The sequence below is a fragment of the Bos indicus genome, chromosome 1 (assembly GCF_029378745.1).
Source record: "Bos indicus isolate NIAB-ARS_2022 breed Sahiwal x Tharparkar chromosome 1, NIAB-ARS_B.indTharparkar_mat_pri_1.0, whole genome shotgun sequence".
NCBI lineage: Eukaryota > Metazoa > Chordata > Mammalia > Artiodactyla > Bovidae > Bos > Bos indicus.
In genome coordinates, this window is record NC_091760.1 from 71,753,472 (window position 1) to 71,776,939 (window position 23,468).

Sequence of the window (23,468 nt, forward strand, 5' to 3'; positions counted from 1 at the left end):
TGTCCGACTCTTTGTGACCCCATGGACTTTAGCATGCCAGGCCTCCCTGTCCATCACCAACTCCCGGAGCTGGCTCAAACTCATGTCCATTGAGTCAGTGATGCCATCCAACTACCTCATCCTCTGTCGTCCCCTTCTCCTCCTGCCTTCAATCTTTCCCAGCATCAGGGTCTTTTCCAATGAGTCAGTTCTTTGCATCAGGGGCCAAAGTATTGGAGTTTCAGCTTCAGCGTCAGTCCTTCCAATGAATATTCAGGACTGATTTCCTTTAGGATGGACTGGTTGGATCTCCTTGCAGTCCAAGGGACTCTCAAGAGTCTCCAACACCACAGTTCAAAAGCATCAATTCTTTGGTGCTCAGCTTTCTTTATAGTCCAACTCTCACATCCATATATAACTATTGGAAAAACCATAGCTTTGACTAGACAGACCTTTGCTGGCAGAGTAATGTCTCTGCTTTTTAATATGCTGTCTAGATTGGTCATAGCTTTTCTTCCAAGGAGCAAGCATCTTTTAATTTCACGGGTGCAATCACCATCTGCAGTGATTTTGGAGCCCAGAGAAATAAAGACTGTCACTGTTTCCGTTATTTCCCCATCTATTTGCCATGAAATGGTGGTACCGGATGCCATAATCTTAGTTTTCTGAATGTTGAGTTTTAACCCTGCTTTGTGCTCTAGGAAGTACTACACCGTGGTCTAGGAAAGTTAATACATTTCAAATAGCCCAAAGGGAGAAGATTGGTAGTCTACGCTCATCAAAAGCTTTCTGTCTCAAGTCAATACTCTCCCCCTTGTTCTACCTTGATCTCCTTATTTATTTTTTTAAGTCATTTATTGATTCTAATTAGGAAAGCAATGATCTACATAGTTGTTAGTTTTCTTTTAACCTCTTTTAGCAGGCCTATATCGGAGAAGGCAATGGCACCCCACTCCAGTACTCTTGCCTGGAAAATCCCATGGATGGAGGAGCCTGGAAGGCTGCAGTCCATGGGGTCGCTGAGGGTCGGACACGACTGGGCGACTTCACTTTCACTTTTCACTTTCATGCATTGGAGAAGGAAATGTCAACCCACTCCAGTGTTCTTGCCTGGAGAATGCCAGGGACGGCGGGGCCTGGTGGGCTGCCGTGTATGGGGTCGCACAGAGTCGGATACGACTGAAGCGACTTAGCAGCAGCAGCAGACCTATATACTGATTCTAAGTCAGATGTTTCAGATATTTCCCGCAAAGATTGATTTTTAGTGTCAGTCTGCATTAAAATATTCCGTTTTGTTGCCCGCTCCTTAGAGTTCCCTCTTCCACCCTGGGTGTGGAAAGGGGCCATCCCCCGAAGGCACCTGGCTCCCTGGGTTTGTAGCATTCTCCCGCCAGGGGGCAGCAGCGCCACACTTCAGATTCTCAGGGAAGGGTTGGGTGGGGTGGGGTGGAGTGCCTTGTGGGGAGGAGCTCATAGAAGGAAACCCATACAGACCGGAAAAAGTTAACTAGTTCCTCGTCCCATTTCAGAGCTAAACCCACAAGCTGCCGTGGGTTGAGCCACAGTCTTTTCTGTAAAGCTAACAGAATCTTTTCTTCTGGAGGGAGGAGGATGCTCTTAATACTTTTGAGGACCTTTTTGTTTGTTTTTTAATCCCTTTCTCCTATTTCTGTGTCCTCTGCTTTTGCTAATGAAAGTTCTAGTTCCTCCAGCTTTCCTTTTCCATTCTTTCCTCCAGCTTCCCACCACCATGCTTTATGGGTCCATGTAGATACTCACCTCCTTGACCGGGTCACTCTGGGAAGAAGAGATACAGTGTGAGGGAGGAGCAAGCTGTCTGGCTTCCTGAGCTCCTTGCCTCTCCAGGGACATCATTTTCAGATTAGATTACCAATTACCTCTGTTCAAAGGCCTCTGGCGCTCTCTTACACATCGTCCTGTCCCATTCACTTGTGATCCTCTGCCTGGAAAGGATGAGAACAGAGGCACCACCCTTGCAGTCTGGCCTGTAATGGCCTACACCTGCATGCCACGGTGGGAAGGAATACCTGGGGGCAGAACTTGTGGAGTTAGAGATCAAGGCACAGTGATGGGGGACAGTTTTGCAAAGGTCCCAAAAGACCACGATCCTAATACCGTCTCCATGTTTTCCCCAAATCCGCAGTTGTAATGCCTTTACCCAGCATGGCCACCCTGGCTTATCACAGTGGAGGTGGTGTGGTGCAGTAGAAAGCACATGGGACCATATGCTTGATTGGACTGCTGTGTTTGGGGCAAGTTTGGGGCAAGTCACTTACCTTCAAGCCTCAGCTTTCTCATCTGCAAATGGATATTGATAGTTCTCTCTACAACTACCTTACAGAGTTGAGAGAGTCAAGTAAGATAATGATACGAAAAGGTTTTATGAACAATAGAATGCTTCCAAAACATCATTTGTTATGAGAGCACTTTGGCTTCTGTTTCATGGGCACAGAATCTGGTATTGGGACACACTGGATTCTTGAGGGTTCCAGGAGAGACAAGTCAGGACAGAACCCAGTGGGATTATTTCTGGAGACTTGGCTTTTAGCCCTCTGTGAGAGGAAGGGTGTCTTTTTTATCTTAGGCCTAGGGAAACTGATAGGAAGATTTGCCTCTAGAATTCTGGGTCTGGACAGGATCACCAAAGGGTCAGTGGTCTTAGGCCATTTCCCTATCCCTCACCTGAGGTTGCACCTAAACTACCCCAGATGGATAAGAATGAATACAGCATACAATCTGTTGGTTAAGTATTTCTGGGAGATTCCATATTTCCATATTCTCTCCTGGCAATTCAGAATCAAGTATATTTTGCAGTGAGTTCTTATTTTTATGTATTTATTTTTTGCCTTTTTTCTGCCATTGAAGGTTTTGAATACTTTAAGGGAAGGAAAAGCATACATTCATCTTTGCATTCCATCTAAGCCCAGCACAGAGTGACCCTGGGGTCCAGTGTGTTGGGCTGAACTGTACTGTTCTGTCCTCACCAGAACTAGGAAACATGCTGATCACTGTTCTTTGCCAGTTTTGCATGGAGTATTTGCAAAGCTCAAAACAAATACTGCAGTAATTTGACTTGCAGCTTCTCTCCTAGTCCTCCCTCCTGTGGAGACTGACCAGGATGGGGGTAGAAACTGTCAAGACTGATCTCCCTGTTTCTGCTCAAGAAATGCCTTGTGATGGCTTGGCTTGGGCTCCCCTCCCTTACTTATCAAATGAGATCAGCCACTGAAGGAAATTAGCTTCTCCAGATTGTGAGAGACAGGAAGCAGCACTGAGAAGCAGTGTCCCAGGAGGGAAGCCGGAGAATGAGCTCGAGGCCAAGCCCAGTTAGTGCCTGGTCCAGGCCCCTTTCCCTGAAGCCCTATCCTGCCCTCACCACTTCCAGACCCTTCTCTCCTTTCCCTGGGTCCTGGCAAGTGAGGCTGAAAGAGACTGTAGAAAACATCCAGGCTAGCACTCCCAAGTCTTCCAGCCTGTGTTTGATGCTTCCAGAGCTGGGAATTTCACTGCTTCCCCAAGGAATCAGCTCTATTTTTGCCTTTCATCCCGTTGAAATCTGCCTCTTCCAGCATCTCCTCTGGCCCGCCAGAACCTCTCTCCTTCCTCCATGGGAGAGCCCTTCAGTTAGTTGCCTTACCCTCCAGTCTGACGCCCCAGGGGACATCCTGATAAAGACATCAGTTTTTCAGAAACTTACCGTCCCAAAGGGCATCCAAGCTGGAACCTAAACAGGAAGGAAACGCTGAGAACAATGCTGTTGGTGGTCCCTTTCCTCGCCTAGGAGACCTGATGTTTACTGTGACCTTTACCTACTGTCTTTGCTCCCCTCCGTGTGCTCAGTGTGTTCTGCAAGAATTTTTTCCCATTCAGTTCACTTTATTAATTTTTGCTAAAATATTTAAAAGTATATTTTAAGACATCATTACATTCTGCCCCTAAGTACTTCAGTATGTATCTTTTTTAAAAACAGTGGAACAATAACTTTATTTTATTTTTAATAAATTTTAAAAATTGAGGTAAATAGTTGATTCACAATGTTGTGTTAGTTTCAGGTGTACAACAGAGTGATTAAGTTTCATATATATATATGTATATATTCCTTTTCAGGTTCTTTTCCCTTATTGATTATTACAAAATATTGAGTTTAGTTCTCTGTGCTATACAGTTGGTCCTTGTTGGTTATCTATAGTAATATACCTATGAATATATAGTAGTATACATATGTTAGGGCTTCCCAGGTGGCTCAGTAGTAAAGAATCCACCTACAATGCAGGAGACACAGGAGCTGTGGATTCAATCCATGCTTTGGGAAGATCCCCTGGAGAAGGAAATGGCAATCCACTCTAGTATTCTTGCCTGGGAAACCCTATGGACAGAGGAGCCTGGCAGGCTACAGTCCTTGGGGTCACAAAAGGGTCAGGCACTAAGTAGTGACTAAACTACACCATACATATGTTCATCCCAAAGTCCTAATTCACACTCCCATTTCTTTCACCTTTGCTAACCATACCCTTATGGCAGATTGTGAAGAAGAACTAAAGAGCCTCTTGATGAAAGTGAAAGAGGAGAGTGAAAAAGTTGGCTTAAAGCTCAACATTCAGAAAACTAAGATCATGGCATCCGGTCCCATCACCTCATGGGAAATAGATGGGGAAACAGTGGAAACAGTGTCAGACTTTATTTTTCTGGGCTCCAAAATCACTGCACATGGTGACTGCAGCCATGAAATTAAAAGACGCTTACTCCTTGGAAGGAAAGTTATGACCAACCTAGATAGCATATTCAAAAGCAGAGACATTACTTTGCCATTTAGTCAAGGCTATGGTTTTTCCAGTGGTCATGTATGGATGTGAGAGTTGGACTGTAAAGAAGGCTGAGCGCCGAAGAATTGATGCTTTTGAACTGTGGTGTTGGAGAAGACTCTTGAGAGTCCCTTGGACTTCGAGGAGATCCAACCAGTCCATCCTAAAGGAGATCAGTCCTGGTTGTTCATTGGAAGGACCAATGTTGAAGCTGAAACTCCAATATTTAGGCCACCTGATGTGAAGAGCTGACTCATTGGAAAAGACCTTAATGCTGGGAAAGATTGAGGGCAGGAGGAAAAGGGGACGACAGAGGATGAGATGGCTGGATGGCATCACTGACTCAATGGACATGGTTTTGGGTGGACTCTGGGGGTTGGTGATGGACAGGGAGGCCTGGCGAGCTGGTTCATGTGGTCTCAAAGAGTCAGACATGACTGACTGAACTGAACTGAAAATATAAATTAACTTTTAATCTAATTAATTATGAATATCTCTGTTAGACACAATCAACAGAAAATGAAACAGACAACTGCTTATACTGAAACATTTAAAAATTTGTTTTTACCTAAAAATTAAAAAATAAAAATCTTCTAGATGAAATTAAGGCCTGTAAAATTTGAGTAAGAAAATCTGGACTTGATCGAAACAATGGCTGTAAAGGAAAATCCACAGTGGGTGTACCACTTAAAGCATTTTCAGTTGCAAGGAACAGAAAGTTCAACTGAACTGGCTAAAAAGGGGCAGTGGAAGGGGATTTAATGGCTTGTATAATAGTAAAATCCATAACTAGCTCGTTCAGATGTAATTTAATCAGGGCTTCCATTCAGTTTCCACGGAGGCCTATAGGTCCTGTCGTCCTGTATGTGGTGGCTTAGCCCTCTACCAGGATTCTTCCTCATGGCAACAAAATGGCTGCAGTGCTTCCCAGCTTCACATCTTCATATCATACTAGTCAATGGAAGAGAAGAGAACTGCTTTCCCCAAGTGAAGTCGCTCAGTCGTGTCCAACTCTTTGCGACCCATGGACTGTAGCCCACAAAGCTCCTCCGTCCATGGGATTCTCCAGGCAAGAATACTGGAGTGGGTTGCCATTTCTTTCTCCAGGGGATCTTCCTGACCCAGGGATCGAACCTAGGTCTCCCACATTGCAGGCAGATGCTTTAACCTCTGCACCACCAGGGAAGCCCTTAAATACAAGAATACAGTCTCTCAGAAAACCTCCTATAGAGACACAGAACTTCAGATCCAAGTACTAACATCAAAGATTTCAAGGGAGGAAAGGAATCCAGGTTGAAAGAAGAAGAGGGAGGAGCCGGGAGAGGAGGGGCGAAAGGGGTGGCCTTACAGACGTCTCCTGCCACCTACAGATACCCAGGCATTATGGGACTTTTCCCTGGGCCTCCAGAGAAGGGAGGACTGGAACTCGGCCCTACCAGAAATCAGACCAGACCAGAACCAGACAGTCTTTTTCCAACTGACCTGAATTAAGTCACATCCTACCCCCTGCAATAACAGTTCACTGGAGTTGAGGTTTTGCTGATGACCCCTGACTTGAGCCATGGTCCTTTCTTAAGCCAGTGATGGATGCGGTTAGTTTTCCTCACATCTCCTGCATTGGCTGGTGGATATATGGTTCCCAGACAAAAGTTGGGGTACTCACCAGGAATTAGGAAATGGACGGGGGATAGTGGGAAAATCACAATGTCACTGAACATGGCAGATATTTTAGTAAAATTTGATATAGACCTGATACAGATAAAGAAACCAAGACATGAGACAAAACTAAATTTTAAAGTATAAATGGAAGATAACTGATCCTTTAAAATTATGTATTTATTTATTTGGCCGCACTGGGTCTTTGTTGCTGTGCAGGCTTTTCTCTAGTCATGGTGAGTGGGGCTACTCTTCATTGCTGTCCCCAGGCTTCCCACTGCGGTAGCCTCTCTTGCAGCAGAGCACAGGCTCTTGGTGTGCAGGCTTCAGGAGTTGTGGCATACGGGCTTAGCTGCTCCACCGCACATGGGATCCTCCCAGACCAGGGATTGAACCCGTGTCCCCTGCATTGGCAGTCGGATAAAAGAATTGATCCTAGTGAAAAATATTTCAGTTGAATAAAGCATATTTTATTTTAAAATAAAATAAAAATGGATAAATATGGAGATGTTGCAAATGAGTGTCATAGAAAGACACTCATCATCACTTGATACTTGATCATCTTGATCAAGAAATTAAATTGATTTGATGGTGTTTGTTCCAGAAAACACATTCCTGATGAAAATTAACCTATGTTGGTATTATTTATTTCAATTGCTAGTATTGAAAAACCTCCTTGGGGACAAAATGGCAGGGACAGAAATATTCTTTAGCCTCCTAGTGACGACTGCCTTTTTGAGGTGCCCATGAGCCATCTCATCAATATTCCATTTTGGTTCTGGGACCGGCAATAAATTCAATGGCTGTCATATGTGGAAGTGAATTTGCTCATTGTTTTGAAAATTGTAATAAGTGTCTGTCTCCAGAGGTTTGTCATTTAGACAATGCCTCAAGGATAATTCAACTGGAAGACTCCTGATACTCTGGAAAGTAATTTGTCTGGTTAGATTCTTGGAATTCATAGAGAAACACTGGGAGTGTCTTTTACAATTTTCCCTTTCACCTCGGATAAACTTCTCCTCTGGGCCTTTCTGTTCTAAGAACATTCCCTGTGACACAGAAAACAGAAGCAAAATACAAATTAAGTTCCTCTTTCTCTCTGTCACCCACCAACATGACAACATTGACCACAATTATCGTATCCCTTTTTTGCTTCGAATATGACTTTATGAAGCACTTTACAGGCCTCAATTCACGAGAGGCTTTCACTTTCTCAAAAGCACATCAGGCAGTTGTTCCACCTTCTTGTACTCATCATTGTTTTTGCTCTGCCCTGTCCATCTTAGGCTTACTTTCTCTCACAATCAAATAAGCAAACCTATATATATATATATATAGATATAACTGTGTGATCTCTTTAAGTCCCGTCTCCTTTTTCACTGATTTGAGATTTCACAGGTAAAGGAGATGTTCTTAAGAAGATATACCAAATTCTTGAGCATCTTTCTCAAGTTTCAAGCCATGGAAATGGAAAAACAATTCTTTTAATTGTTAAAATCTAGGGAACACATTTAACAGTGTCCTAGCATTTCTCTATCACAAACTTTAAGAAGACACAGTTGCTCTTTCCCAAGGTTCCTGTCACTTCCACTCTGCCAACCAATTCCTCCTTTTGGCCAAATTTAGGTTCAGAGTGGCAGTTCCCCTTATTACTTCCTCTGCTCTTTGGAAGATGAAATTGTCAGCAAGCAATAATATCAGCTAAGGTCTACTGAGCTCTTGACATGTGCAAGACACCTTTCCTAGGAGGAAACTGAGGCCCAGAGTTGCCTCAGAACTTGCTCAGTTTCATCCACCTGGCAGGGGCCGGAGTCTGACTCCAGAGCCCACGTTCTGTCCCAGGTTAAAAGTGCATATCGCCCGGTCTAGTTTGAGCTGTGTGGACTTCCACCCAGCCCAAGGAAGAGCTCCTGTCAGCATCTCGCCTCCACGCCGCTTTTGTGACGTGGAGAGGCTTTGCTCCATTTCCTGCATCTGTTGTGGGAGCTGTGGTAATTCCCACCGCAACATCCTTTCTGGATCTCTCCCTTCCTTCCACCCTCAGCTTTCGCTCCTTGTGACCTACAACCCAATACCCTCTTGGTTGTTGAGTTTTCCTTAGTAAAGCCCTTACTAGGGTTACCGAGCAGGGTTCCTTGGTTTCCTCCCAGGATGTCCACATCCTCACCACTCACAAGTCACTCAGAGAGGCTTTTCGTAAACACCTTTGCTCCCGCTGCCTGTGGGCCATTTTGCACTCATTACAGACTTTGCTGCCAGAAGCATAATGGTGGCATGTCCCTGGGGGCCATCTGCTGTTGGTGATGGGTTTCTAAGCAGAAAGTTTATTTCCTGTGGATCCTCCTTTTAACCCCTGGAGAAGGAAATGGCCACCTATTCCAGTACTCTTGCCTGGAAAATTCCCTGGACAGAGGACCCTGGTGGGCTATAGTCCATGAGGTCTCAGAGTCAGACAAAACTGAGCACACGTATGCACACACTCCTCTAAACATTTCTGCTCTTTTTATTTTATTTTTTTCTAAATTTAGGTCACCTTTGAGAATTCCTCACCTTTTGGGTTTTTTAAGTTATCTTGTTTCAATTAAACTGCTGCCCAAGCCTGCTTTCCTTTCCATAGCCATTGAAAGTATATCTGACTTTATCCTAAGTAAAAACCTAATAATCATAATAAAAACAACTAACACTTATTGAGTCCCTAAAATACATCAGGCTTTGTTCTGAGAGCTTACAGTATTAACTTATTTAGCTTTCTCAGAACAATTCTATTAAGTAGCTACCATTATAATCAACAAATGAGGAAACAGAGGCTCAGAGAAGCCATACAGCTACAGAGCGGCTCATTTCTGCTGAAACCTAACGTGGAACAAAGCCTATATGGATCTGTTTCTTTCACAAACTTCCGTTAATTATATTCAGCTAATCTGTATGATTGAAGGGATCCTAAGATGAAAAAAGTATCATTTCATTGAAATGGCCTTAAATTCAGTGTTACCAAATTTAACCTATAAACCACTATAGAGAGTATATCAGAGAGCATTATTTTTCTGTTAACAATTCCAATTATAGTATTTGTTATTAAACTTAATATAGAATTGTAGTTTCAGGATAGCTTAAGTAGTAATTATAATCCAAACTATAAACATTTCTATCACATAACCATAAACTAGCTCCCTCAATTCTTATTGTTAAAATTTGGGTTCACATTATTTCACCTATAAAAATGTATTGGTTATTAATTTTTTCACTAATATTTTTTACATGTTTCAAATATTTCAGTTTTTCCTGTATTATTATCAAGTTTGGGGCCTCCATTTTACTCCTGTTATGTTATGTGTTTCCAGGTCTAACTTATCCTAAAGTATACCCACCAAAAAACATCATCTCAGAATAAAAGACACTACTGTATCTGAAAATAATTCTATCACTCTGTTCCTTGAGTGAGGCTTCCTGGGTAGCTCAGCTGGTAAAGAATCCATCTGCAATGCAAGAGACCCTGGTTCAATTCCTGGGTTGGGAAGATCCCCCTGGAGGAGGGCATGGTTACCCACTCCAGTATGCTTGCCTAGAGAATTCCCACGGACAGAGGAGGCGAGCAGGCTACAGTCCATTGGGTCGCAAAGAGTCAGACACGACTGAGCAACTCAACACAGCACCTGAGTGACATCCTTCTAGGATGGTGGGTTATAATTTTTGACTTGTGCCAATTTAATTGCAGTTCTGGTTTCCCTGGGAATTCATCAGCTTTGCTCACAGCTACAGGTAATGTCTTACTCTAACAAGACTTGTTGCTGTCACTGCTTTATGCAAATTCCAGAAAAAAGCCTGTTTTACTTTTCCAAATCCCAATATCTCCTTGTTGGTTGTTAGTCACTCAGTTGTGTCTGACTCTTTGCAACCCCATGAACTGTAGCCCACCAGGCTCCTCTGTTGATGGAATTTTCCAGGAAAGAATACTGAAGTGGGTTGCCATTCCCTTCTCCAGGGGATTTTCCCAACCCAGGGATCGAACCCAGGTCTCCCACATTGCAGGCGGATTCTTTACCAGCTGAGCCACAAGGGAAGCCCAAGAAACTAGAGTAGGTAGCCTATCCCTTCTCCAGTGGATCTTTCTGACCCAGGAATCAAACCGGGGTCTCCTGCATTGCAGGCATATTCGTTGCCAACTGAGATATCAGTGAAGCCCCAATGTCTCCTTTATGCCCCTGCTTCTCTCCTTTGCCCATCACCTTTTTCAACTTTAAGAGTTTTTCTGTATTTTCTTTTCCCATTTGGAAAATGAGTTAGAGTTCCTGACTGCAGGAAATAGAAACTGATTCTGGCTCACTTGAGCAGGAACGAAGTTCTTGGAAGGATCGAAGGTGGATGCAAATGTGAAGGCTGACCATCCAGAAGAGCAAATGGGCAGCACCAGAGAGAGGTGGACAGCTGTAACCCATGGTCATGCCACGGGGACAGCCTGGTTGGAAGGCTGCATCACTGCAGCTGCAGAACCCTGTCCCTGGCGCTGTGGCCACTACTGCTCCAGATACCACGAGCTGCGGCTGCCACCCCGAAACAGTCAGCTTCTTTACATCACTTGCTCCAGACCCATGGTTCTTGGTGCAGATTCAGATGGTTGAGCCTGGACTGTGCAATTGTGTTCTAATTTCCAAGGGATATGGCTCTGTTTCCTACCAAGACCGTGCAAGAAAAGTTTCTCCTAAACAGAAAGGGAGTTTGGATATGAAGCACTCCTCAAAAATAGCCCAGCAAATATTGACTATTACAGAACCAAGTTCTAGGTGTAGAATCCTCTTTTTCCCAAACAGAAAAATTATTTCTGCTCTCAAAAGGATGAGGGCCCCTTTCTCTTTAACAAAGAATACCAGCTGCCCAAAGTGTTCTGAAACATACAATTAATTTAATTTATATATTAAACGTATATGTATTTGTATACTTATATTTGTCTTTACATTATACTTACAATATAATAATTAACACACAATAATAATATCATTAATATATATTCATGATCTTCTTGTGGGATCCTAGTTCCCTGACCAGGAATTAAACATGTACCTCAGCATTAGAAGCACAGAATCCTGATCACTGGGCCTCCAGGGAATTCCCAAATAATTGTATTTTAAGTAAGAAATCTATAACTTCAAAATCTTTAAAACATTTAAACAGGTGTTAGGGCTTCCCTGGTGACTCAGTGGTAAAGAATCAGCCTTCCAGTGTAGGTCTGATCCCTGGTCAGGAAGACCCCATAAGTTGTGAAGCAATAAGCCCACGCACCACAACCACTCAGCCTGTGCTCTAGAGCCTGGGAACCATAACTACTCAGCCTGAGAACCTTAGAGCCTGTGACTGCAACAAGAGGTCCCTGCAACAAGGAGCCAGAAGAGTAGCTCCTGCTCGTCACAACTGGAAAAAAGCCCATGCAGCATCCAAGACCCATTACAGCCAAAACTAAATAAAATTTATAAAGTAAATAAAATAAACAGGTGTTAAAGGGAGAGTTCAATAATATTGAAATCTTTTTACTTCGAAAAGCTAAATATATATCATATATATATATATGAAACACTCAAAAGCTACAAAGGGAAGCTCTGCTCAAATTTAAGAGAGTATAGTTAAAAGTTTATGTCACTCTGTCACTTAGCATAATCTTTTCAAGACAAAAGATGTTGATATTTTCTCTTATATCCCATCTGCTTTAGAGTGCAGTAGTCAGGAAACATGGTGTTTTACATAAATGTATTTTCCAGATAACTGGAAAGTATCGATTTAAGCATTAATTTTTTTAATGCTGATTTTTTGTATAAAACATTTAATTTATTCATCTTTTTGATGCATTACAACTGAGGCATTAATCTTGTGGCTTCATCAACATTAACTAGTACGTTTTCATGACACTGCTGAGAAATCAGCTGTTTCTGCAGAGGTTCAAGGGAAAGGCCTTCTGAGAAGTTTGCAAGTTCCTTTTGTATGTTTACAAAAGATGTACTCACTCTGTTAACTTTGTCATCATTTATAATGTTTATCTTCTTAAGGTTAGTGGTAAATGGTTTTGCTTTATTTTTAACCTTAAAGGTTTTTGGCTGGCTATATGGAATACATTCCTGGACTTCTGCCCTCCTAGTTTTTTCTTGGCCATTGTCAGGCCTCCGACACCCTCCTATAGCTTCTCAAGTTCCAGGTGACACCATCTGTGCACACAAGATCCAGGCTAATTTTTTTTTTCCCCACTGTGCAGCTTGCAGGATTTTAGTTCCCTAACCAGGGACTGAACCTGGGCCGAGGCAGTGAAAACACTAAATCCTGCCTATGGGACTACCAGGGAATTTCCTAAAAAATTCTTAAGTTGTATGAGATTCTTATACAAGAAATGGAGACTATAGATTCCGTTTTTTTCTAGTTTTATTTATTTTATATAAAACATCTGTTGAGCTATGACTCATATTTGTTGTTTAGTCACTGAGTCATGTCTGACTCTTTTGTGACCCCATTGACTATAGCCCGCCAGCTTCTTCTCTCCATGGGGTTTCCCAGTCAAGAATACTGGATTGGGTTGCCATTTCCTTCTCCAGGGGATCTTCCTGACCCAGGGATAGAACCTGTGTCTGCTGCATTGGCAAGCAGACTCTTTACCAATGAGCCACTGAGGAAGCCCAGCATCACTCATATACTAAACACATATTAAATATATGATTCAATGTCTTTTAAAAAGCATATTAACAGAGTTGTGCAACCATCACCACAAACCATTTTAGGACACTGTCATCATTTCAAAAGGAAACTCCATACCCATTGGCAGTCTCTCCTCAACTTTCCCCAAATCCCCAGACTTAGGTAACTACTAATCTTTCTGTTTCTATAGATTTGCCTATTCTGGTCATTTCACATAAGAATAATCATAATATGTGGTCTTTCACGACTGACTTCTTTCACTTTGTATAATGTTTTCAAGGTCCATTCATGTTGTAGCGTGAATCAGTACTTCATTCTTTTTTATGGCTGAGTAGCATTACATTGGAGAAGGCAATGGCACCCCACTCCAGTACTCTTGCCCAGAAAATCCCATGGACGGAGGAGCCTGGTGTGCTGCAGTCCATGGGGTCGCTAAGAGTCGGACACGACTGAGCGACTTCACTTTCACTTTTCACTTTCATGCATTGGAGAAGGAAATGGCAACCCACTCCAGTGTTCTTGCCTGGAGAATCCTAGGGACGGGGGAGCCTGGTGGGCTGCTGTCTCTGGGGTCTCACAGAGTCAGACACGACTGAAGCGACTTAGCAGCAGCAGCAGCATTGCACTGGGGGCTTCCCAGGTGGCTCTAGTGGTAAAGAATCTGGCTATTAATGGAGTTAGCATAACTCCAATGCAGGAGACACAAAAGACTTATGTTTGATCCCTGGGTTGGGAAAGTCCTGTGGAGCAGGAAATGGCACCCCACTCCAGTATTCTTGCTTGGCAATTCCATGGGCAGAGGAGTCTGACCGGCTAGAGTCCATGGAGTCACAAAGAGTCAGATGTGACTGAGTGAACACAGAACACAGAGTTTCATTGTGTGGATATATTGTATTTTGTTTATTCGTTTATCCCTCAGTGGATATTTGGGTTGTTCCCACTTATTGGCTATCATGAACAATGCTGTGATGAATACTTGTATGAAGATTTTATTGTGGACATATGTTTGCATTCTGGGGGAGTCCCTAGGCATGAAATAGCTGATTTCCCTGATAGCTCAGTTGGTAAAGAATCTGCCTGCAATGTGGGAGACCTGGGTTTGATCCCTGGGTTGGGAAGATCCCCTGGAGAAGGGAAAGGCTACCTACTCCAGTATTCTGGCCTAGAGAATTCCATGGACTGTATAGTCCATGGGGTTGCAAAGAGCCAGACACAACTGATCAACTTCTACTTACTTACTTATGCTAACTCCATAAGGAGCTGTCAAACTTTTCCAAAGTTTCTGCATCAGTTTGCATTCCCATAGGTGGTGTGTAAGGGTCCTGATTTCTCTCCATCTTTGCCACTACTTGTTATTTGTCTTTTTTCATTTTATCCATCTTTGTGGGTGTGAAGTGGTATCTGATTGTGGTTATGAGTTACATTTCCCTGATGACAAATGATGTTGAGTGTCTTCTCGTGCTTATCACACATTTCTTTATCTTCTGGAGAAATGTATGTTCATATCCTTTGCCCATTTTATAATTGGATTTTTGTCTTTTAATTACTGAGCTGGAAGATCCCCTGGAGAAGAAAATGGCAACCCACTCCAGTACTCTTGCCTGGAAAATTCCATGGACAGAGGAGCCTTGTAGGCTACAGTCCATGGGGTTGCAAAGAGTCAGACAAAACTGAGTGACTTTGCGTCACTTCAAGAATTCTTTATATGTTACTCTGTTCTTGATAACTTAGAGCCTTCTTATGGGCATCAACGACTGAGGTTCACTGTGATACAGAGGAGCTTTCATGGGTTTATAGACTCACGCGAGTTGTCTGATCTATATTAAAAGGCAAGGCGAGGGCTTCCCTGGTGGCTCAGTGGTAAAGAATCCGCCTGCCAATGCAGGAGACACAAGTTTAATCCCTGGTCTGTGAATGTCCTACATGCCATGGAGCAGCTAAGCCTGTTGTATCGATCCTGTGATCTAGAGCCTGAGAGCCACAACTAACTAGTCCACTCGCTGCAACTACTGAAGCCCGCAGGCCCTGGAGCCCGTGATCCACAAGAGAAGCCCTCACACCACAACTGGAGAGTAGCCCCCATTTGCTGCAACTAGAGAAATGAAGCAGTGAAGACCCAGCACAGGCAAAAATAAATATTTTTGAAAAGGCAAGGTGATGCTATCAGAGAGAACTAAAAGGCACTTAGAAGACCTTGTCCTTATATATTCATGTATGTCTTTCTTTCCTACTCTCTCTGCTATCACCTCTGTTCACAGAGCTGTAAATTTTTATGACTGATTACTCTAGGCAGAGGCCCAGAGTACTCAGCTTCTCCCATGAATGAGGTGTCTGGGCTCGGAGACAGCTTTCTGCTGTGTTTGGGTAATTCTGTTACCTGGGAATCTGACTTCCAGAGGAATTAGAGGCATTTTGCATAGGGGAGGATTAATTGGGACAGGTTTTGAGGAGGTGATCATTAGTGAAATGGAGAAGGAAATGGCACCCTACTCCAGTATTCTTGCTCCCCAATAAGGTAGTGATGATAACCTGGCAGAGGACAGCAGAGTCCTGTAGGAGGGAATTTGCAAGATGTGTGTGGGAACTGCCTCACTGGTGCAACTGACGTTGGTAGCTATGGCAAGAAGCAATGGAGAGGAAGAGACTCCTGCAGAGTGGTGAAGGCTCTATACCCAACTCCAGAACTCATTGCCAGCCTGATAACAGTTGATCAGATAGGTCAGGCTTCCTCTGGTTTGATGGGGTAAGGAAAAAAAAGATTGCTCCACCCTGTTTCCATCTTACCACCCTCCCTGCACTCCCCCACCCAACTCTGTCGACCCCGCCCTGCCCCCAACTTGTGGCTAAACTGCCCAACTGCCAATTAAAACCCACACTTCCCAGCATGCCTTGCACCACCCAGAACCCCAGTCCCCACCATTCATTCTGCTCCCCTGCTGAAAGCAGCTCTAGCAAATAACCTGTCAGATTCAGGGCCTCTTGCTCTCACTCTCGGAGGGCCTCGCCCCACTGCCTGCCTTGACTGTGGCTAAACCTGCTACCACTTGACAGCAAACCACACTTGACACCGGCACAGGAAGGAGAACGGGGCCCACTGCCCTCGGTCTCCACCAGATCAACAAGCTAGTGCTGCTTCTCCCACAGCCGCTGCTTCTGAGCCCTCCACCCTTCTTTCCTCCCTCCCAGAGTCTCAGGAGACCCAGGGGGCTCCTTTGTGGTCTTATCACTGACATGTAGAGCTTCTGGGGATAGGTGGGTGAGAAATGTACTGAGGGGCTTTGGACCTGCACTCTGTGACAGCTTACACCTTGCCTCAGCACCAAGGCCTCTCTGATGTCAGTCACCCAGGCCTCCTTCTCCCCCAGGCACTCCTCTACAGGATCCTCAGGACCTTGCTTCTACCTCCAGGCCTGCAGCCCTCCCTGATCCAGGAAACCCACCACCACCTTTTGGCTTCTTTTGCCTCCAGAACCTTGCCTTATGGCTATGCCTTTCATCCTGCCGCCATTCTAGAATGTCACAGCAGTTGGGAAACATGGCCATGCTGTGGGACCAGCCAGCTTCAATTCTGATACAGGTGCACAATTCTGAAATCCAAAAAGCTCCGAAAATTAGAGGCTTTTTGGTGGATTTAACACACTCATTTGGTTGCAAAACCTGGCCTGAACCAAGAAAAAGCCTATTTTGTTCACTTTATCTTTTGTCCACTTAATGCAGAGTACATCGTGAGAAATGCTGGGCTGGAAGAAGCACAAGCTGGAATCAAGATTGCCGGGAGTAATATCAATAACCTCAGATATGCAGATGACACCACCCTTATGGCAGAAAGTGAAGAGGAACTAAAAAGCCCCTTGATGAAAGTGAAAGAGGAGAGTGAAAAAGTTGGCTTAAAGCTCAACATTCAGAAAACGAAGATCATGGCATCCGGTCCTATCACTTCGTGAGAAATACATGGGGAAACAGTGGAAACAGTGTCAGACTTTATTTTTTGGGGCTCCAAAATCACTGAAGATGGTGATTGCAGCCATGAAGTTAAAAGACACTTGCTTCTTGGAAGGAAAGTTATCACCAACCTAGATAGTATATTCAAAAGCAGAGACATTACTTTTTTAGACAGGTCCATCTAGTCAAGGCTATGGTTTTTCCAGTGGTCATGTATGGATGTGAGAGTTGGACTGTGAAGAAAGCTGAGCGCTGAAGAATTGATGCTTTTGAACTGTGGTGTTGGAGAAGACTCTTGAGAGTCCCTTGGACTGCAAGGAGATCCAACCAGTCCATTCTAAAGGAGATCAGTCCTGGGTGTTCTTCGGAAGGACTGATGCTAAAGCTGAAACTCCAATACTTCGGCCATCTCATGCGAAGAGTTGACTCATTGGAAAAGATTCTGATGCTGGGAGGGATTGGGGGCAGGAGGAGAAGAGGATGACAGAGGATGAGATGGCTGGATGGCATCACTGGCTCGATGGACATGAGTTTGAGTGAACTCCGGGAGTTGGTGATGGAGAGGGAGGCCTGGCTTGCTGCGATTCATGGGGTCGCAAAGAGTCTGACATGACTGAGCGACTGAACTGAACTGAACTGAACTATGAATACTTACTTAGGTTTGTGGCCAAAATGTTAGTGTTGATTTGAGGATGTAGTTCTAGATCCTATTGGAAGAATTATGTAATATATGGTATATATACCATGAAAAACTGGGATTTTTGAAACACTTCTGGTCCCCAAATTTTATGTCCTGTAATGCCATACAAAATAGAACTGGATAATTAACCGAATAGAATTGGGTAATCCAAGTGACAATAATATAGAGCCAATCAAAATCATGTCCATGAAAATTTAGGGACATCGGAAATGAATTCCAATGTATTGCTATAGATTATGTATGTAAACTTACAAAAGAGCATGTGGAATGTGATTTCAACTTTAAAAAAAAATTATTTATTTATTTTTGGCTGTGCTGGATCTTTGCTGCTGCTCAGGCTTTTCTCTAGTTGCAGTGAATGGGGGTTTCTCATTGCGGTGGCTTCTCTTGTTGCAGAGCACAGGCTCTAGGCACACAGGCTTCAGTAATTGTGGTTCCTGGGCTCTAGAGCACAGGATCAATAGTTGTGGCCAAGATGCTTATGTTGCTCCGTGGCATGTGGGATCTTCCTGGATCAGGGATCCAACTCGTGTCTCCTGCATTGGCAGGAGGATTCTTTACCACTGAGGCACCAGGGAAGCCCTCAACATTGTTTTTTAAAAAAGCATGTAGCACATTCATGAAAAAATGCTTGACCTGCAATACACCATGTTAACAGTGAGCTGTCTCTGTGGTTGATTTTCTTCTTTTTAGCCTTTTCAGCATCTATGTAATACTTTTATAATCAGAAATTTAAAAGAAACCAAAACCATAGCTATTACTAAAAACAAGTTGGTACTGACATTTTCTACCGTGTGATGAATCTGAGCCCAATTTTCTTTTTGGTAAATTGGGACCATCAGTACCTACTTAATGGAGTCGCTGAGGGACAGCGCATGTACCTGGCTGGAAGGTGGCTGTGACTGTGGGCTTTGTGTCAAGGTGCCTTTCTCCTCCACCTGGTGAGGGTTGCCCACTGCCATTATGCAGTAGTGCAGACCGAGTCCCCCACATGTTGCCTATGGTCTCACGAGTGGGTTCTTACGAACAAGGATGATCGACAGTCCTTTTGGGCCTGTCTCTCCCTCTCCCTGTCACATTGCCTTAATATCTGCCACATGCAGAGGCTTCGCCACTTTACCAAGGTTAACCCCCTCTTAGAGACTTGATCCCATCTCCACTCATCTCTCCCTAGCTTGTTCTGCCAAGGAAATAGATATATTTACATGGCACATCACAGTTTATCAAAGGTGTTCACATACTGATCCTTCCCTTTATGACCTTGATTCTTTTAAAATTTAATTTATTTTTATTGAAATATAGTTGATTTACAGTGTTGTGTTAGTTTCAGGTATCAGTACAATGATTCAGTTTTATATGTGTATATATAATTTTTCTTTTTAAAACTGAAGTATAGTTTACAATATTATGTTAGTATCAATTGTACAACAAAGGGGTTCAGTTTTCTATATAAGTATATAAATTCTTTTTCAGATTCTTTTCCATTGTTGGTTATCACAGGATACTTGAGTATAGTTCCCTGTGCTATACAGTAGGTCCTTGCTGTCTACCTATTTTACATGTAGTAGTTTGTACATGTTAATCCCAGACTCCTAATTTATTTCCCTCACACCCCTGTTATTCTCTTTGATAACTGTAAATCTGTTCTCCGTCTGTGAATCTATTTCTGTTTTGTAAATAGGTCCATTTGTATCATTTTTCAATTTCCACATTATATATATATATATTTTCAGATTCTTTTCCACCATAGATTATTACAACATGTTAAATGTAGTTCCCTCTGCTATACAATATGTCCCTGTTGTTTATCTATTTTATATACAGTAGTGTATATGTGTTAATTCCAAACTCCTAATTTATCCCTCCTCCATTCTTTCCCCTTTGGTAACAGTTTATTTTCTATGTGTGACCTTAATTCTTGAAAGAGCATTTGTCTCTCCCTGGGCTTATTTTCATACCTTGTCACTGATTAACCAACATGTGGCAACCTGGCTCCCTGACCCCATGACTCTGCCACAACTGTTCTTTTTAAGAATGTTCTTTCATTCATTCATATAGTCAACATAAATTTGTAAGCATCCAGTATGTATCAGGCTCTGTTCTAGGCACTGGGATACAATAGCTAAAAACAAGTTTCTTTTCCTTAGAAGCACACAGTCCAGTTGGGGAGGCAGACAATTGGCAAGTAAATATATAATATCAGTCAGTGACATGAATAAAAAATGTTCTGAAAAAAATATTAAGTGAGGGGAAAGTGATGGAGGGTGTATGCGGGAAGGCCTCTTTGAGGGAGGTGACATTTGAGCAGAGGCCGCAAGGAAGTTAAGGAGAGAACTATTTGGATATCTGGGGAGGGGGAGAGCATTCTGGACCTAGAAAAGAGAAAAATGGCAAAGACAGAAGCCCGCTTGGTTTAAATGGGCTTCAAGGATGACCTTGTGCTTTGAGTGGAGTAAATGATGAGGAAAATGATATGAAATACATGGGAGCAGAGACGTGACCAGATCATGCAGGGCCAAGAGCCCATGATAAGGACTGGGATTTGGATTTGTCAATTAAGAAAAAATGATTTCTCAGTGACCAACATGTTTCTCTGGAGAAGGTGATGGCACCCCACTCCAGTACGCTTGCCTGGAAAACACCATGGGTGGAGGAGCCTGGTAGGCTGCATTCCATGGGGTCGAGAAGAGTAGGACACGACTGAGCGACTTCACTTTCACTTTTCACTTTCATGCATTGGAGAAGGAAATGGCAACCCACTCCAGTGTTCTTGCCTGGAGAATCCCACGGACGGGGGAGCCTGGTGGGCTGCCGTCTATGGGGTCGCACAGAGTCGGACACGACTGAAGTGACTTAGCAGCAGCAGCAGCAACATGTTTCCCAAGTCCTCAACCTCTCCAACTGCTATAAGCTGAATTCACTCAAGAAACCTTCACTGAGCACCTACTAGATGCTAGACGAGCTAGGTATTGCTGGGGAAACGTAAAAATGTGAATAAACCTAGTCCCAGTCTGCCAGGGCTCACTGCCCTCGGCAAGGGCAGATTGGTGTGTAAATGATGAAGGCCCCTGCGCAGCACTTGACAGAACCATGAACAAAGTCCTGTGAGGACATAGGAGATATCATCATCACTCCTACAGTCTCTCCTTGACCTGGCCTTGTCTCATCATCTAATCATCGTCTTCCTTATCTCTTCTTCGCTCTTTGACTAACTGCTCGGTCCTGTCTCTCAGGGATTCAGTTCAGAGGCCACCTCTTCCAGAAAGCGTTCCTTGAAATCTCTTCCTCCCATGACTCTCCCAGCACCTTGTTCCTGTTTTTCCATGATTCTCCTCCATTCTGCCCTGAACTGGACCACAGTTAGATGTGTGTGCCCCTCTCTCTCAGTGTCTTACTGCTGGCCCCGCCCTGGCACTGACATTATAGTTCTGTAAGCATCTTGTTATCTTTGTACAATATGAAATCTTCATCATATGTTGATACGGTCAGTGTTTACAGAAAAGGAAGAGGTAGTGTGCCCCCAGACATCAGCCACTGAAATTAGTGACGGGGGAGGCCATAAGCTCGTTATCCTGGGAGAGTTTTGTGAACTGGTTAAGTTCCTACCTTCCTGGGCAACAGGAAGCATCAGGAACTGACCTCAGGACTGGAGACCCACCCCCTTGCCCAGAAGGTTAGAGAATAGCAATAAAACTTGCCCAGAAGGACCCTCAGCCAAGTCAGCCTCACTTGCCTTCAGTCTTTGCTTTGACCCCTAACCTCTTCCAAGACTGGCATCATGAGGGCTTGAGTGGTACAAGTGTGGGTGGTGGCCTCTCCTCTTTCTGTTTTTGATTTTTAGTTCTTAAAAACTACATTCCAAATGAGGGAAATGAAACTACCGAAGACTCTCCCCCAGCAGCCAGCTGACATGGGGCAAGAGAATAATTCCCAGTTAAGGCCCCAAAGGAAATCCCCTCCCTGTCATGTGCTGAGGCCAGGAGAAGTGGGGGAAGCCCTAGCTCACTGCTTGGCCAGGCCCAGTCACCAAGGTGAAGGGCCAGGATGCAGTGGCTGTGCTGTCTGTGGCCAGGAGTAGAGAACCCAAGGCCAAATGAGAAACGCCACACGTGAGAGTGAGGTGACTAAGACTTCGGCCTGAGGTGAGCTGCCAGTTTCAGGGAGGACCCAGCCACTCCACTGCTGGGCACACTGGATTGTTCTCTGCTCCCACAGACACATCTGCAAGAGGGAAGCTGGCCCCATTTCTCCCACTGAATCGTTTGAACACTTGGCCCCAACTCAGATGTGTCTCCCTTCACAGTCTCTGCTGTAGGTCTCTCCCCTCTGCCCCCTGCCCCTCAGTCTTGAATAGTACCTGGGTAGAATCTGAAAAGCACTGGGGAGAGAAGAAGCCAGAGTACCTTTAATCTCTGAGAGACTGCAAAGTTCTACCAGTGACATTATTATAAAGCTTAGTTTAACAAAGAAGGGGGAAACAAGAAACCCTCAGAAGGCAGTGCCTAGAGAATCACCAACATGGTAGGTTTATTGCTTTCCTTTCTTCTTTCCTTCTCTGCCTTCCTTCCTACACCAAATATTTACTGAGCCCTTTTCTATGCACTGGGCATATACTTTTTGGAATAACCTATGACCCCTGTCTCAAAGAGTTTGTAGTGAAGTTGGGGAAACAACATAGAAATCCTAAATTCACAATAAAGAAGTATCATGAAGCCAGTGGATATTTAGACACATGTAACACTTGGGACTATGTGTTCAGAGGAAGAGGTAGAGGCTTCACAGAGGAGAGGAGCTCAAATTGTGCTTTTGAGATGGGAAAAGTTGGAGGGGGCGTGTCTGGGAGGAACCCTCCAATGAAGGGAGTACAGAGTGGGGAGCATTTGCTCTGTGTTTAGGGTTGAAACCCACTGTGGATCATGTGTTGAAGTGTGGGAGGTAACAGTGAAAAGAATCTGGAGACAAGATTGGACTGAAAGAGGCATCTGGACTTTCTCCTCCAGCTGGGAACTGCCCAGCTCCTTGCTTTCACCTAGATCTCCTTGGAGAACCTGTGTACTGCTTGACACTGAACCTGTCTTTGTTATGGTTGGGTGGGCAATGGGTACAAATGCCATGACACAAGGAGCAGGTTCAAAGAAAAAGGTACGTGATCCCCCAGACTCTCATCATCCCATGGAGAGATGTGCGTGGCCAGGCCAGTGCTGGTTGCAGCATGCGTTGTGTTCTGGAGGAAGCAGCGTGGTTGGGAGGGGCCCAGAGCACCCATTCACGCTGGAGAATCCTGAGCTGCACAGTCAGGGTTACAGCCTTGCTGGTATGAAAAATGTTCGTTTCCAGCTGCACATCAACATTGTTTTTGGTTGGAAGTCTTACAGGACTTCTTGCTGAGTCAGCTTGTGGCTAAATTTAGAGGGAGAACTGGCAACAAACTGGTTAGTCTCCACACATCCATCAGGATCACTGGTTTTCTAAGTTCTTTTGAAGGGTAGCAGCTGCCTTTCTCAAAAGAAATTCTCTAAAGAACCTCAATGTATAAAATATTTAAAAGTGGAATTGCTGCAGATAGGGAGGGAACAGAGTGCCCAGAATCCTACCAGACAGTCCTTAGGAACCCTGAACATACTGAACCTGGTTTTAAGCTGCTGATCCAGGTAAGAGGCAATGGCAAGCCATGAAAGGGCTGTAAGCAGGGAGTG

The 23,468-nt window shown here is 44.0% G+C and overlaps 1 pseudogene; it reads right to left on the reverse strand.

Annotated features, from left to right (window-relative positions):
• Nucleotides 1–12,295: 12,295 nt before the first annotated feature.
• On the reverse strand, nucleotides 12,296–12,597 carry LOC139178994 (ribosomal biogenesis factor-like; annotated as a pseudogene).
• Between the last annotated feature and the right edge of the window lie 10,871 nt (nucleotides 12,598–23,468).